Source organism: Catharus ustulatus, chromosome 2, assembly GCF_009819885.2.
Source record: "Catharus ustulatus isolate bCatUst1 chromosome 2, bCatUst1.pri.v2, whole genome shotgun sequence".
Classification (NCBI taxonomy): Eukaryota; Metazoa; Chordata; class Aves; order Passeriformes; family Turdidae; genus Catharus; species Catharus ustulatus.
The window spans coordinates 12,067,586-12,081,860 of NC_046222.1; the positions used below are offsets into that span (position 1 = coordinate 12,067,586).

General features: G+C 42.3%; 1 protein-coding gene across 1 annotated transcript in view; it reads left to right on the top strand.

Annotated features, from left to right (window-relative positions):
- Window positions 1-317: 317 nt before the first annotated feature.
- The window catches only part of CXADR (CXADR Ig-like cell adhesion molecule), a 31,807-nt gene continuing 17,849 nt past the window's right edge, over window positions 318-14,275 (top strand). Inside the window, exon 1 of the mRNA XM_042779015.1 lies at window positions 318-353. The gene's annotated coding sequence lies outside the window, so the exon portion shown is untranslated. The remainder of the gene's footprint in view (window positions 354-14,275) is intronic.

The following is a 14,275-nucleotide window of genomic DNA, read 5'->3' on the forward strand; positions in this document are numbered from 1 at the left end:
GGCATTCTCCCGCCGCGCTCCGGCTGCTGCGGCCCCCCGTGCGCGCCGCGGGCCGGGCGGGCAGCGCCGGGCGGTGCGCGGGGAGCCCCGGGCGGAGCGGCGGGCACGCCGGGCGCGCTGCCCCGGGCCGGCGGCGGCGGGCGCAGGTGGCGCGGGCGGGGCGGGCGCTGCGGAGCCGCGGCGGGGCGGGGAGCGGCCGGAAGTGACGGGGCCGGGCCGGGCTGATTCACCTGCTGGGCGGTGCGCGGGGCGCAGCCCGGGGACGGAGCCGCCGCTGCCGCTGGGTGCCCGCCGCGCCATGGAGCTGCCGCCGCTGCTGCTCGGGGCGTCCCTGGTGCTGCTCTGCTTCGCAGGTAGAAGGGACGGGACGGGACCGACGGGAGGGAGGGAAGGAGGGAGAGAGGGGAAGGAGGGAGGCGGCGGCTGTGTGGGGCTGAGGGGAGGCGCGGCGGGGGTGAGGGGGAGCTGCCCGCCCGGTGTGCGCCCCCGGGGCTGGGGAGCGCCGCGCCTCCGCCCGAGCGTGTGTGGGGTGCCCGCCGTGTGTGGGGGCGTGGGGGTCCCCGCCCTGTGTGTGTGTGTGTGAGGGGCTGTGTGTGAGGCTGTGTGAAGGGTGTGTGCGGGTCTCTATCGCCCGTGTACCTCCGCAGCCCCCCTGCCCTGCCCTGCCGTGCCGTGCCCGCCCTCAGCCCGGGGCGCGGTGCCCGTGCGGGTGCGGGCGGTGGGGCCGCCGTGCCGCGGAGCCGACCTGGGCTTTGTTCGCCCTCAGCGTGGCTGCCGAGCTTTATCTGTCGCCTCCCCCGCCCCTTCCCCCGCCGCCCTCCCGGGCAGCTCCGGTGCCCGCCCGGTGTCTCCCGGCCGGAGCGGCTCCCGACGCCACCGACGTGGAAAGAGCAAAAGATTAAAAAAAAATAAATTCCCGAACCCCAGCCCTGTGTGTAGCACCTCCAGCATCCAGGCTGGTCCTGCATTTTGAAGGGCCGGGAGGCTCCCGGAGAGCCTCGGAACCCGGTTGTGCAGACCCTGTGGCCAGGATTGAGCCCTGCGGAGGAAACGTGGGAGGAGAGGAGTTTGGAGCGAATTGGATGGACCTAAACGCATTTGTTTCTCGTGATGAAAGAAAACAAAGGAGTGGATATCCTCAAACAAAAAAAGCAATCAGCCATACCCAGAACCCACACATACCAATTCAAACGTGCCTGGGCTGCTAAAAACCAGGCAGATATTTTCCATGGCAAATATTAGATGTTACTGGGTTCCTGCACTGAATTTGGCTGCCATATTAGTGTTTCCTAAACAGGTCTCTAAAATAAAAGTATGCTTTCAGTAAAGTTGACCCGAACTTATGTGAAACTCTAAAAGGTGACAAAACACCTATGGAGTTTCAGATTCACAGTAAAATATCTATCGGTGGTGTCAGGAGGTCAGGTTTTATTTCCTATTGAAATGTTAATGCCTCTGTTGATGTCACTGCTGTTTTGGGAAAATTACTCATGGGGTCAAATTCTGTGTCTGTAATGGAATGGTGAACTCTGATCTCCTGAATGAAAGGGAATAGGTGGTTCTGCATTAAATGTGTTTCCTGAAGCAGAGATGGAAACATGGTAAATGCTGTGTAAGAACTGTGAGTTACTAGTATTTAATTGACAAGGTTAGTTATCGGGATTTATATTGAAACGCTTCATGTAACGAAAACTGTTACATGTGGAAAGAACTTGTTGTGAGTGGAATTATATGTGCTGCACTTGCACTGCTAGGTTATCAAAGGCTATGATTATTAAAAATTTGGAATAATGAATATATGAGGAAATGTCAATCCAGAACAGAGTTTTACACTTCAGTTCTGCTGAAGGATACAGGTGTCTTCAGGCCTGAGTGTGAAACTGAAGGACTTTGTAAATGAAGAAATATTCCTAATAAAAACACACATACATCTTTGATACAGTTATTTGAGTGACTGTACTCTAAACCACGTATATTTCACAGTCCTCTGAAGGAAATAATTGAATAATCTGTGTATCATAGGAGTTGATATGTCCTCTGAGCTAGCTTGTGTTTTTCCCCATCAGACTGGGTTACTCTTTCTGGGTCTGTGCTGCAGATAGACATTACTCCCTTCACTGAAGGAACAGATGTCAGTAAGTTGCTGTTCTCCATATGGACCAAACTTAGATGAAGCTATTTTTTGTGCAGTTGAGTGAGAGCTGTTGTCAGTGAAGCATTGCTGAGGTGCTGAAGTTACTTGAATTTGTGGTGGTTGTGATTTAACCCTAGTAAAAACTAAGGACCACCTACGTGGTCACTTGTTCCCTTTGTGTTGAGATGAGGGAGAGAGGGTAAAAGTGAGAAAACTTGTGGGTGGAGATGAAGACAGTTTAATGAGGAGAGCAAAATCCATGCATGCAAGCAAAACAAAACAAGGAATTCATTTGCATTTCCCATGGGCAGGGAGATGCTCAGCCGTGCCCAGGAAAGCTGGGCTCTGTCACAGGTGAGGGTGGCTTGGCAAGAGCAGCACTGTCACTCTGAACATCCCCACTTCCTTCTTCACCCAGCTGCGTTGGGTGATCTCAACATCTTGCAGTGTGGCACTGTCTCCCTCACTATACAGTGTTGGGGAAGTAATCCCGTTCCATTGTGGCACAAATTCAAATTTGTGTAGGGTTTTAGGTGACTAAGAATAACTATGGGTGCTGAACTTCTCATCTTGATTTAAGAAATATGATAATAATTTGCAGCTTTTAAACTTCTGAAAATGTGTAACATCAGGACAACACAAGTTTTCGATAATTAAAATGTTAACATACCCAGATTACACCAATACAAAGACAGATGCTAACAGAAGATACTACATGCATAGTGACCCATTCAACTTTTGGAAGAAGGTTTTACAAAACAGTAATACTGTGCATATAAATGCCCCAACTGAGGATTCAGCTTTTAAATAAAGTAAAAGTTCTGGTAAACCTTAGGAAAAGCTGTGGTTATTGCCCTGTTGCTGAACTGCAAAAGTAATTCCAATATGGTGCATGCAGTAGAACCTAATGCAGGCATGGTAAGTCAGCATTTGGTGGTTCATGCACTTTGCTAAATAAGTATAATGAGGAACTTAAGCCCATTCATGTTTTTATGCATGCAATAGGATCTTGCAGAAGCTTAAATTAGATGTGTGACTACCACAGGAGTTTAATGATGACTCCCAGTCTTTTAATTGCTAAATCTGGTGCATTTCATCTGTTGGGCAGTAATTGTAATGAGATGCAGGGTTGAGGTTGTTCTGAAGTGTCCATTGACATGAAAAGTTATCTGAAATTTGGGACCCATTTCCTGGGTCTTAGAGTTTTAAGAAGTATGAAAGTCTTTAACCAGAGATTACTTAACTGTTAGTCAACTGCTGTGACATTGGCCATGACATTTGAATTAGTGATTTTGCCTTGGCTAATCTGTGTTTCCCAGAAGGTTTTTTATGTGTTGAGAATGCTGCTGCAGAGATTATTATAGCTCGTCACTTTGGTCCCCTCTGACTGCCCCCCTGTGTTGCATCAAACTTCAGCTGCCTCTCTGTCTTCACTTTCAGTTCTTGCCTCTTCCACAGCCAAGCCCATTTAACAGACAGATGAAACTACCCCTCCTGAATGTCTGATTTAGCTTCTAGTGCTGCTTTACAAAAAATACATGTGCTCATGTTTTTATATGAGCACATGCATGCTTTGCTGCTGATTCCATTCATACTTCAAGAAAGTAATCTTGAATATCTTTAAATCTGCCTCAGTATTGGAGCATATTGAAACTCTTTTGCCACCGTGCCTGCAGAGATTTGTGCATATTAGGAAGCTTGGTTTTGGGGCCAGAATTGTTCCATAGTAATTTAGTAAATTCTTTCTTGAATGCTTTCATAAACTTGTAATGACAGGAATCCTTTTTGGTCTTGTTGCAACTTCTGGTTGATTTCTTGGAACTTTTGGATACTGTGTGAAACATTATAAATTTGGAGATATTTTAACAACTACGTGACTCACCTGCACGGAAGAATATATGTACTGCCACCCCTCTACTACATCAATTTAGATACACTTTCTTTTTGTCTGTTTCCTTCTTTATCCCCCTTCTTTGTAGGGAATTCCTCTTTTACTGCTTTACACCTTTCAGGGGATGGCTCAGAGAAAAGCCACTTCAGCCAGTTGCCACAGGAAAGTGTTTTGGCACCAATATGTCCTGGTGCAGGGCAGGAATGAGTGACAGGAAGGATGGCAGAAGAGAATTGGGAGGAAAACTTGTTCAGTTTGATCAGTATTTTCCCAAAGTAGGGAAATATCTGTAAAACCTTGTCTAGGAGAGAACTTAGTTGAGGAGCAAGATTAGATGGTTAAATCAGGCAATCAGTCAAATGTCCAGATGTCACCGCAAAGATTATTTTTGCATCCCATTTGAAGTTGTACCTGGCTCCATGGGGAGCTAGTTCAGGGAGTTTAAAAGTTATAAAAAGAATAAATTTTTATGAGATCAGTTTCCCACCTGTTCCTTTCCCTGATCCGACTCAAAGAGATCAAGTCTGAATTATAGCAAGGGGGTGTCAGCTGGAACCTCAAATGCACATGGGTGGAATATATTATTGCTATTGTTTATTTACTGATTTATTTAAACGGCAGCTACTTACAGGGTCATGCGTTCAAAACGTGATAAAGAGGCAAAATTTGGAGCTTTATTTGTTTTACACTGGAGCCATTCGCTGGTGCTCTGATGTCCTTTAGCTGCTGTCAAGAAGCATCTGAGGTACTTGATGGTTGCAAGTTTTGCAGTTGCACTTGCTGCTACATTTTTTTAGCAGATTTGTTTTTCATGCCCTACAGCTAAAACCTATATGCTTAGTACGCTGAAAAATGATTAGTCGACAAGAACTGTTTGGTGTTGGAGGGAAGGATGAGGATTTGATACATTCTCAACTGTTTGAACTTGTGCAGAATTAGTTTGCATAAGGAAGTTTCCTGTATTCACTTACCCTGCATCTTCAGTTCTTCATTTTAGATGTATGAACAGTATAAGCTACAAGGAATATTTAATTTCACTCGTTTTAGGACATGTAAAAATTAACCTGTGTGTGTATATAAAAAATTATATATATATTTAAAGTCTCCCTAATTTTTTTAATGATTAGTTGACTTTGTGGCTAATTAGGGCAGATATTCTAATTCTTTGAGCTTATTCCTTTCAGTCAGTTGCATGGTGGGAGTGGGGCAGGGAGAGAGACAAGAGCAGGCAGACAAGACGTTTTTCTCTGACATTGTGATGCTTCACCTTTATAATAAACAAACAACAAAAAATCAAGAGAAGTGCCCAAAATCAATTTGTGCTGCTGAATGGAATAGTTATCTATCCTAATGCAGAGCTTGCATGTACTGAGAAAAAAGCATTGCCTGTTCAGTAGCTCGGAAGAGCCAAAGCCTCTTTACTCAAGTGAAATTAATATGGCTGCTCAGTTAAGTGTTGGATTGTAGTGAACTCCCTGATGCATTGACTGACAGATGTGCCCAGTGCATTCACACTGCCAACGAGCTGCTTCATTCAGCTCCCTTTTAAATGCCATCAAATTGGCAGGAAAAAGATCGAATCATGTGGCTTGATTGCTTAGTGACTGTGTAAGCCTCCAGTATTTGCCTGTGATGGGAAAGTGACTTGCAGAGCTAAAGGCAAAACAACCTGTGCAGCTGGTGTAGACTTGGTAGAGGAGGGGCAGGATTTTCTGTAAGTCATGTCAGAATTTCAGCTCTGATCTTCTTCTGTGTGCACTGAAAAAAGTCTTTGTAGTGACTGGCCTTAATTTCATTTTCCGCTTCTCAGTACTGTTTCTAGGTGGCTCTGAAGTGCAGTCTGAAGGTACGGAGTCACATTACACCTGCCCCCATTACAGATGTGATGTGGTTACATCTGGTGTGTGGCTTCGTGTCTGCTGTTGTTGTTGCCCCTTCCAGCGGTGGCATTGGATTCCTTCTCCCCTCCCTTGTGCCAGAGCAGCCTCGTGCAGCTGCTGCCAAAGTCCATCCAGCTGATAGCACAGAAAACTTGGAACTCATTGTCATCGTCTGTAGATACTGGGCTAAACACTACTCCTCTGCTTAAAACTAATCTTAATCCCAGTTTGTGTTACACTATCCCCTCCCTCTCTCAGTTGCCTCCCGAAAGCTTATCCTTCCCTTCAGTAAGGAGATCTGAATGGCCCCTCTCTCCATTTGATAAGCACGTCCCTCTCAGGAAGGTCATCAGCCAGCAGTTGCTAGGATACAGGCTGGTGGCTTTGGGTTTAGCAACCCCAAAGCTTCAAGAATGTGCTGAACCAGTGAGGAGCACAAGGATAGTTGTAAAGGGAAAGGGATGTTGGAGAATCTGAAAGCAGAGGGTGTGTGGAGGAAAAACGAAGTTGAGGGTTAAAAAAAAAAAAAAAAAGTTTAAGCCTGTGATTTTTAGGTTTTCATTGTTGCATAACTGTTTCAGCTGATGTCAGTGAACTGTGGTGGGGAGTGAAATCAAGCTCATGCTGTGTATTTGCACAGTTGGGGTTATTGGTAGTTTCTTTATGAGTCTTTAAGTTAAGAATTTTTTATTAGATTGGGATTAGATTGTAATTTGTAGCTTAATTGTGCAGTACCTTTTTAACTGGGGCAGGGGTATGCTACACTGTGTAAATTGGAGCTATTTATTAACTTAATGCTGTCTGAAGACATCCAGACTGAAAGAGATGTGGTTTTTTTTGGTGTTTGAAGAAGTGTGGGTAGTCAGTATCCTGCCTAGATTTTTGGTTTGGTTTGGTTTTATTTTTTAACTTTATTTTTGCTTGTTTTTTTTTTTTTTAAATTTTGTTTGTTTTTTTTTTTTTTTTTTTCCTTTTTAACACAGAGGATTTGTGGATCCAAGTAAACTGTGCCTCAGAAAAGTGGTACTTCTCCCTCACCGTCCTCAGAGGAAGTAAAATTTGGAAATACAAGCCCGCTGTTTTGAGACCCAGCAGCAGAGTTGACTATCCATGTGGTAGAAGTTTCCCAGGCTTATTCTTATATGTAGGGGGATCTTTTTGGGGTTCATTTGTTTCATTTTGTGTTGTTTGTTTCTTGTTTGGTTTTTTTTTTTTGTTGTGTTTTGGTTTTTGGTTGGTTGGTTTTTTTTAATAAGTGCCCTGCTGTTTCATCAACCTTCTTATTGTAGCTTATGACAAAATGCATACAAGTCTTTTATCTGCATCATCTGTGGAGAAAGTGTTCTGAAAACTGGGAGTTTGGTCACTCAGCCTCTGAGCTATTGGTGAGGTAGCTGAGTTGAAATGTGCAAGAGAGGATTTTTAAAATCTTGCACCTATTAACATTAAGTTTATAAAACTCTAGCTCTTGTCTAAAATTACTGTGTGGATTTAGTTTGCTGAACTGTTTTTATATTTAGTCTGGGACTAAATGAACTAGGAAGGAGGAGACACTGTGTGGACCCAAGTCTTTCCTAGGTGAGTGCTGTTATTCCTGAGCTGTCTTTACTTTCTCTGGCTCCATAAACTGTATCTTTTCTGCACAGTAGGAGAATCTCACTAAGATCTGTGACTCTAGAGAGCACTGACCTGGGAGGTCTGCAACGCAGGTGTGAACATCTTTTGTCTTAATTTTACTGTCTTTGAGGATTCACCAGTCTTCTGCCTAGTGGACTTAGGCTAGTGTAGAAAGGAAAGTTTTTATCTTCTCTCTAACCTTTTTGCTTTGGGACTTTTTGAGGTTTAAGCAGAGTACTTGGTACATTAGTGCTCCTAGCCCTGGAAATGTTAGGTTTAAGTAAGCTTGTTCCTTTTGCTAAAATGTTTTTTTGGGTGTTTTTACCACTGCAGTGAACTGTGCTTATCTGTGAAATTTGTATCACTGCATTGTATGATAGCAACGCTTAGGGTGTGAAGCATGGAAAAAATGTGATCTGTGGAGCACGTTAAACAGTAACTGTTTAACACTTGATATTAGCAGGACAGTACTTTCTTTGTCAGGAAAAGCTTTGTGATTTGCCTTTATCAGCATGGGGTTATCCTAAAACTGAATTCTTTGTGGAGTTCTAAAATTAGAACGTACTAAAACCAAACTTCTTTAGATACATGGATTCAGATGCAGTAACGTGTGAGTTTTTCTTCTCTTGTTTTATTTACTGCTGCGTTATTACATGGTTTTTGTTAGTTCCTGACCAATTGCTTGCTTGTTCCTGTCCTTCATGTCTTGCTTGTTTTACTACCTCCATTGAGGTTACTGTGAAGCCTGAGTATTCTTTGGTACCTAGATACCTGGCTAAATTAATGGGATGTGTATTGAGCTAATACGTGTTTTGGAATCTGTCATGGAGCATTTTTGAGTTTCATTCTCACACCAAAAATCCCCAAGTCTATTGAATTGGCTTTCTAAAGGGAGGACTGTTTTTTTTTTTAATCCTTCTAATTAACTTCCTTTTTATTGACATTGTTCCTTTAATGTTTATGAAGTTAAAGGATACTGTGTAGGGACTGTTCATTGTGTTGCAGAGTTTGAATGTGAAGAGTTAGATTCAGGAAAGCTTCATAGAGTTTTGGGCCCAAGCTTCCTAAAGCTGGGTCCTTTTGCTCTTGGGGTAAGATGTAGAAACTGAGAATCCAAAAACCTGAAGCTGGGTGCTTTTTTTTTTTATTTTTATTTTTTTTTTTTTATTATTAAATTTAGGATGTGGTTTTGTTTTTGACTTGTGGTAAACTGTGGCTAAAGAGCATAACTGCAGCTTTGTGGCCATCTCAACTTTGCTGATGTGACTCAGTTCCTGGGTGCTGCAAAAAACACTAAAATAAGTAATGCAAATATTTGTTGTCCTTATTGTGAAGGCAGCTTTTAACCTGGTTACTTGATCAGCAGGACCCAGCATTGCAAGTGCTCCCTTTGGCTACTGGGGATGCTGATCTTTGGTGTTGTGAGGAAGCAGGGGATGATTGTGGGATGGTGGCTGCTTGTGAGGATTTCAGCCTTGGAGACTTTTTTGTGTTGGATTGCACCAGGAAACACCAGGAAGTTTCCTCAGCCAGGCACTCCTCCATGTGTACCATCCTCCCTGCTTGCTAAGGGTGTAAACTTGGCTCTCTCACTCTTACAGGCCCGAGTTCAGAAGTGCAGATTTGAAATAAGATGTTGTAGAACTTCTGTCTGAGTGAAGGTGGGAATGGGGAGAGTTGGGCAGCTTTGTTCTGTAAAGTCATTACAACTAGCTGAGAAAAATAGGAGATAATCTGTTGAGAAGAGCCATGTTTGGAAGTAAAGTGGGGATGTTGGAGAGGTAGTTTTTGAGACTGAAATCTGCCCGGTGAAAAGATTTGGTCACTGGTACATCTCAAACCTGCATTTGAAAGAAAAGTCTAAGCTGAAGTGTCTCTTAAGGGAATTTTATAGCTTGTGGCTTTCAAAGTGCTAATGTGCATTTCTGGTTGTGGTCATTACTTGCTACTTAAGCATTTATATATTAAGAGTCTGTGCTTGTTTGCGGTCAGTATTGGCAAACTAGACTGGTTTTGGAAAGCCTGATAGTAAAGTACTCTGAAGTTGCAGTTGCAGGTAGATCACACTGAGTCCAGCAGCATCTCTGAACTCAACTCTTACTCTGTGTAGAAATTGTCTAGGGAGGGATTGTGTCTGCCACATTACATGACCCTTCTGTGGCACAGCCTATCTGATGCCAGAAACATTCCTGCAAAGATGCACACTTGCATTTGTGTAAACCAGCAATGCAAAATTTTAATGTTTCCAATTTTTATTTCAATTAAATATGAAAATGCTAAATGCATAAGTAATTAATAGACTAATTTGTTTTCTATTATTTATTAGTATGTATCACAGCTCTGCTTGTGTCTGTGTTGGAATGAAGAAAGCTTTGCTCCATTTTATTTTTTTGTCTGCTTTCTGTTTTGAAGATTCTTTTATACTTGAAAACAGCTTCCATGAGATTCCATAAAATACTTCATTTTTCCTAGATTATTCTTAATAATAACCTAGTTTGCTAAACTGTGTTCTACTTGAGTGATACTTAAAGGTAAGTTCGGATATTCAGAAGGAAAGAGTTTTTCTGAAGATTGTCTATTGGCTTGCACTCCTTCAGAAATCATGTGAAAAACTTGTTCAGTCATACAGATAAAGCTTTCAATGTTCTTTAGGGCCAGTTTCCCAGAAGAAGAGAGTATTTTATTCCACATTAAGAAACTTAAATCTGAATGTTGAGAATCCAAATTGTGTATTGACCACTTATCTCTTCTAGTACAAACTTTTGTGAGGGATAATACTAATTATTTTTCATCAAGGGAAGGGTGTATGTCACTTCTCAACCAGTCACAAATATTCATTCTTTTGTTTGCCACAGCTGAATATGGCACATGTTCTTCTTGCAAAATACTTTGAAAGCAATATACAGTCACCTGGATCAGGTGCACTTCAAAGTTGACTTTCAGGGGTTTTCTTGAGAGCTTGTTGTATGCTTCTGAGTCTACACTTTGCTGCAGGTAGAAATTAGATATTTTAATGCCAAGCATATTTGAATAAGTGGGATAAATGACTTTAGTTACTGTTCTCTGTCTAAACAGAAAAGATGTCTGAAATAAAACCATAAAACTATACTAACCAAAAGAAATACAAATCTTCCTTCAGCTTGAAAAAATGTCTACCTGTCATGTACTAACAGTTAGATACTGCAGTGGGTCCTCTTCTGTTTTGAGATGTATACTAGGGGAATGAAATAAAGAGAATCTCTCTGATTTGAGTGGAAACTGAAGGGGTAAAAACTGAGAAAATGTCATCTTGCCAGTGTGTGTTGGCTTCATGCAGATCTTTAATTCAGTTGCACAATTGTTTGTGTTAGACGTGACCTCAGTCACATCCAACCTTCTCCAAACAACATCAGCACAAAGTACTTTGGTCTTCTCTGTATCAGCTGTCACCTGTCCTGTTTTTCTCTCTGATTCTTTACTGCTCATGTAATAGTAGAAGGTTTTCATGTGGCACTGGGGTCCCGTGCTGCTTTCAGTTTTGGTTGTGTTTTGACTTCCCTGGCGGGGGTGCTGCATGCCTGGGTGATATTTGTGTATTCTTCTCTTGGTGTAGGCTGTTCTTGCTTCTTCCTCCTTAGGCAAGCCACTGATTGATCTGTTTATCTTGCCGGGTTTTGGAATGTCCTCCTTGTGTGGCTAGCAATTGTCCTTAAATACCCCCCAGTTTTCTTGAGTTCTTCTTTTTAGAACTGGATCCCACAGAACTCCTGCTACTGGGTAAGTCAGTCTGCCCATATGAAGTGCAGGCTCTGTGCTGGATTTGCCTTCCTCCTCTCAGGATTTTAAACTTCACTATTTCATGGTCAAGTGGTCATGGTCAAGGCTACTGTTGATGCTATCCCTGGCACGTTCTTAGGATTCTTTCCTTGAAAGCAGTTTCAAAAAAGTATCAAGTGGGGAATGACTCATTTAGTGCTGTTTTCCCTGAAATCTTTCAAAATCTTAGATTTTGTCTCCTGCTGTGTAGCCCTTTTAGCAGATGTCACAGAGGTAAAATAGTAACCAGTCTGTGTCATTTTCAGAAACTTTCTGGAACTGCTGAAATAAGTATTCAGCATGAATCAGATGATTTGTAACAAACTTTGGCTGTGATGTTGTCCATACAGTCCTTTCCTTTAATCCACAAGCTCTTAGCCAGCCTGTTGTCTGTCCTGTAGAGCAGCTTTTTGTGTTCCAGCTGCTCCTGCGGGTAGAGGGCAGAACCTGCCTTTGTTAAAAAGCTTGTGTCCATTCATGAAAAAGCACCAGTCATGCAAGCTGTCCCATGTGCCTCACTCTGGTGTCAGTTCTGTGTACAGGTGCTGTTGGTGGCTTCCCTTTTAACATGCTTTATCCTCTGTTCCTTCCTCCAGCCTTGCCCAGGTACTTCCCATAGCTCAGTCTCTCTTCCCTCCCTAACTGCAGAGTTCAATTTCCTTTCCCTGGTAGATCTCTCATTTACAGTGCTTGTCACCAGCTCTGATGAGGTTGTTCATAACCCACTTCCTTGAGTGGATCCCATCTCTAACTTGGCAGCTTGTGCCCATAAAAGTTAAAGTCCTTTCTTGCAGTGCCAATCCTGTAGTGAGTTCTTAACTTGAAGGATGTGTCTGCACAAGCCTTTTGCCCCTCACAGGAAAAGTGCAAGGAGAGTAAGAGTTGCTTGGGATTCCATGGCCTCCTTTGCCCCTGGAGTTTTCTAGTCATGCTTGATTTGCTCCAGGTCCCTGTTAATAACAGGTAATAAAGTGGGAAAAGAGCAAAAAAGAAAAGAAAAAGGCACTAGTGGTGATGATAAGGGTTGGAGGACCCTTGACAATCTCTGACATGCTGAATCTGGCCAAGCCTCCTTCTCCAGCATATCTGGCAGCAGATATGTGTCTTCCCTGAAAAAGGGAATCTCCAGCTAGTATTACCTGCCCCTCCCTCGTGTTGCTGATGCTCAGTCCAAGCCCAGCTAGCTCTGACACGTACCTTAATTGAGGTGCTTGCTACTTCTGCATGCTGGTGTTGACCCAAAAAAAAAAAAAGTGGAAAAAAGCTTTGTGTTTGCAGCTTTACTGTAAGAAAAAGACCGTGGAACACTGGTATAATGAAAAAGAGGTGTTGGCAGATGTGCAGTAAGAAAGGAATTAAGATTTATGGAACAGCTCTGATAATTGGAAGACTCAGACTAGTGTATGAGTAACTCTCTTAGCAGCCAGTGTGTGCTGGAAGCTTCAAGTGCAGGAATGATTATTGGGTGTTATCCTGAGGATTGTGAAAGCTTTAGCTTTCATTGACATGTTTGCATGCAGTCAGTGTGCATGAAAATACTACTTGGACTTCAGAAGTATCAAAAATCAAAACTTTAAAAAGATTTTATGACAATCTTCTATTTTGGGCAAGGCTCTTCAGGCTGTTTTTGGTTTTCTTTTTTTTCTTTTTTTTTTTTCTTTTCTTTTTTGCACGTGGTTACTATGTTGATTTGTGTGTTTGGATCAAATGAATGAGTGTTGTAGCAGAAACTGAAACGTTTGCTGTTTCTGGCTTTTAAAGCATTTGGACCAAGCTGCCAGGCAGTGGTAGGTGGGACTACTGGAGTCTAATTTCCTGGCATTGTGTCTCTGAAATATAGTACTTCCAGTTTTTAACATAATTTTTCTTCCCAGTTACCATTTTCTCAGTGAAACTGTGTAATGTCCACTTTGAAATTTTATTCACCTGAGTTATCTGGCAATGAAGAGACAAGAGACAGTTGAAGAATCAGATGCTTATTGGCTGTGTCAGTACAAATGAGTACTTGGGAGACTTCTGGTTGTGCTGAACTGTTCTTTCTGCTTTTATATTTGTTTGAAATTGTCAAGTAAATAAACAAGCTGAAGAGGGAGAGAAATAAAACATTGATCGTGCAGGTCCCATTTGTTTAGAAAAGTAGTAAAAAAAATCAACATATGAATACTCATCTGTCCAGTTTGTTTTGACCATGTTGTGTTTCAGCAGGTATCAACTGAAAATCAGAGGGGTTGATAGATTTTAGTAGTAGGGATGTGTCATATCTTCTTCAGAGTCTGAATTGTATTAGCACTATTTGCTGTGAAAAGGCAGAGTGTTGCTCTTACATGAATTATTGTCCTGTTTGTGAAATTCTGAGCAGGTTCTCTTGTGGGGAGGGGGAAGCCAATGTGTGTGCTGTGGTTTTTTTGTTGTGTAATTTCAGATGGCAAAGTGACTGTGAACAGAGATGCTGCCACAGAGCAGCAGCTTTGCTTCAGAATGAAATCTTCTAATTTCCCAGGTTACAGATTTGAGGCTTTTAAGGAAGTTAGTAACATCATGATGTATTTCATTATCAGTCACTTAAACTGTGCTTGAACTCACATCCCTTTTCTTTAATATAATAATGTTGAAGATGCAGAAATGTAATTTGGAGATGAACCTGGGAATATTGTATTACAGTTCTGTAATCAGGCCATGGGGAAAGGAGAGTAAGGAAGTCACTGAAAAAACCAGTTCAGGAATTTACGTTGATAATGTAAAAGCTACTATGTTTTATGGAAACGTGCATGTACTCTAAATCTACCCATAAACAGAGGTAGTAGTAGTGTTTGCTTATTCAGAGGTTTAGAATGGCTAGTTTGGAAATCTGAAAAGATCATTTAGGAGGGGATAGGACTGTGACAAGTCAGCCAGTATCCATGGAGATCGCTATTATTTCGGGAACAGTATTAATTCAACCTAGTGGCAGAGAATTAA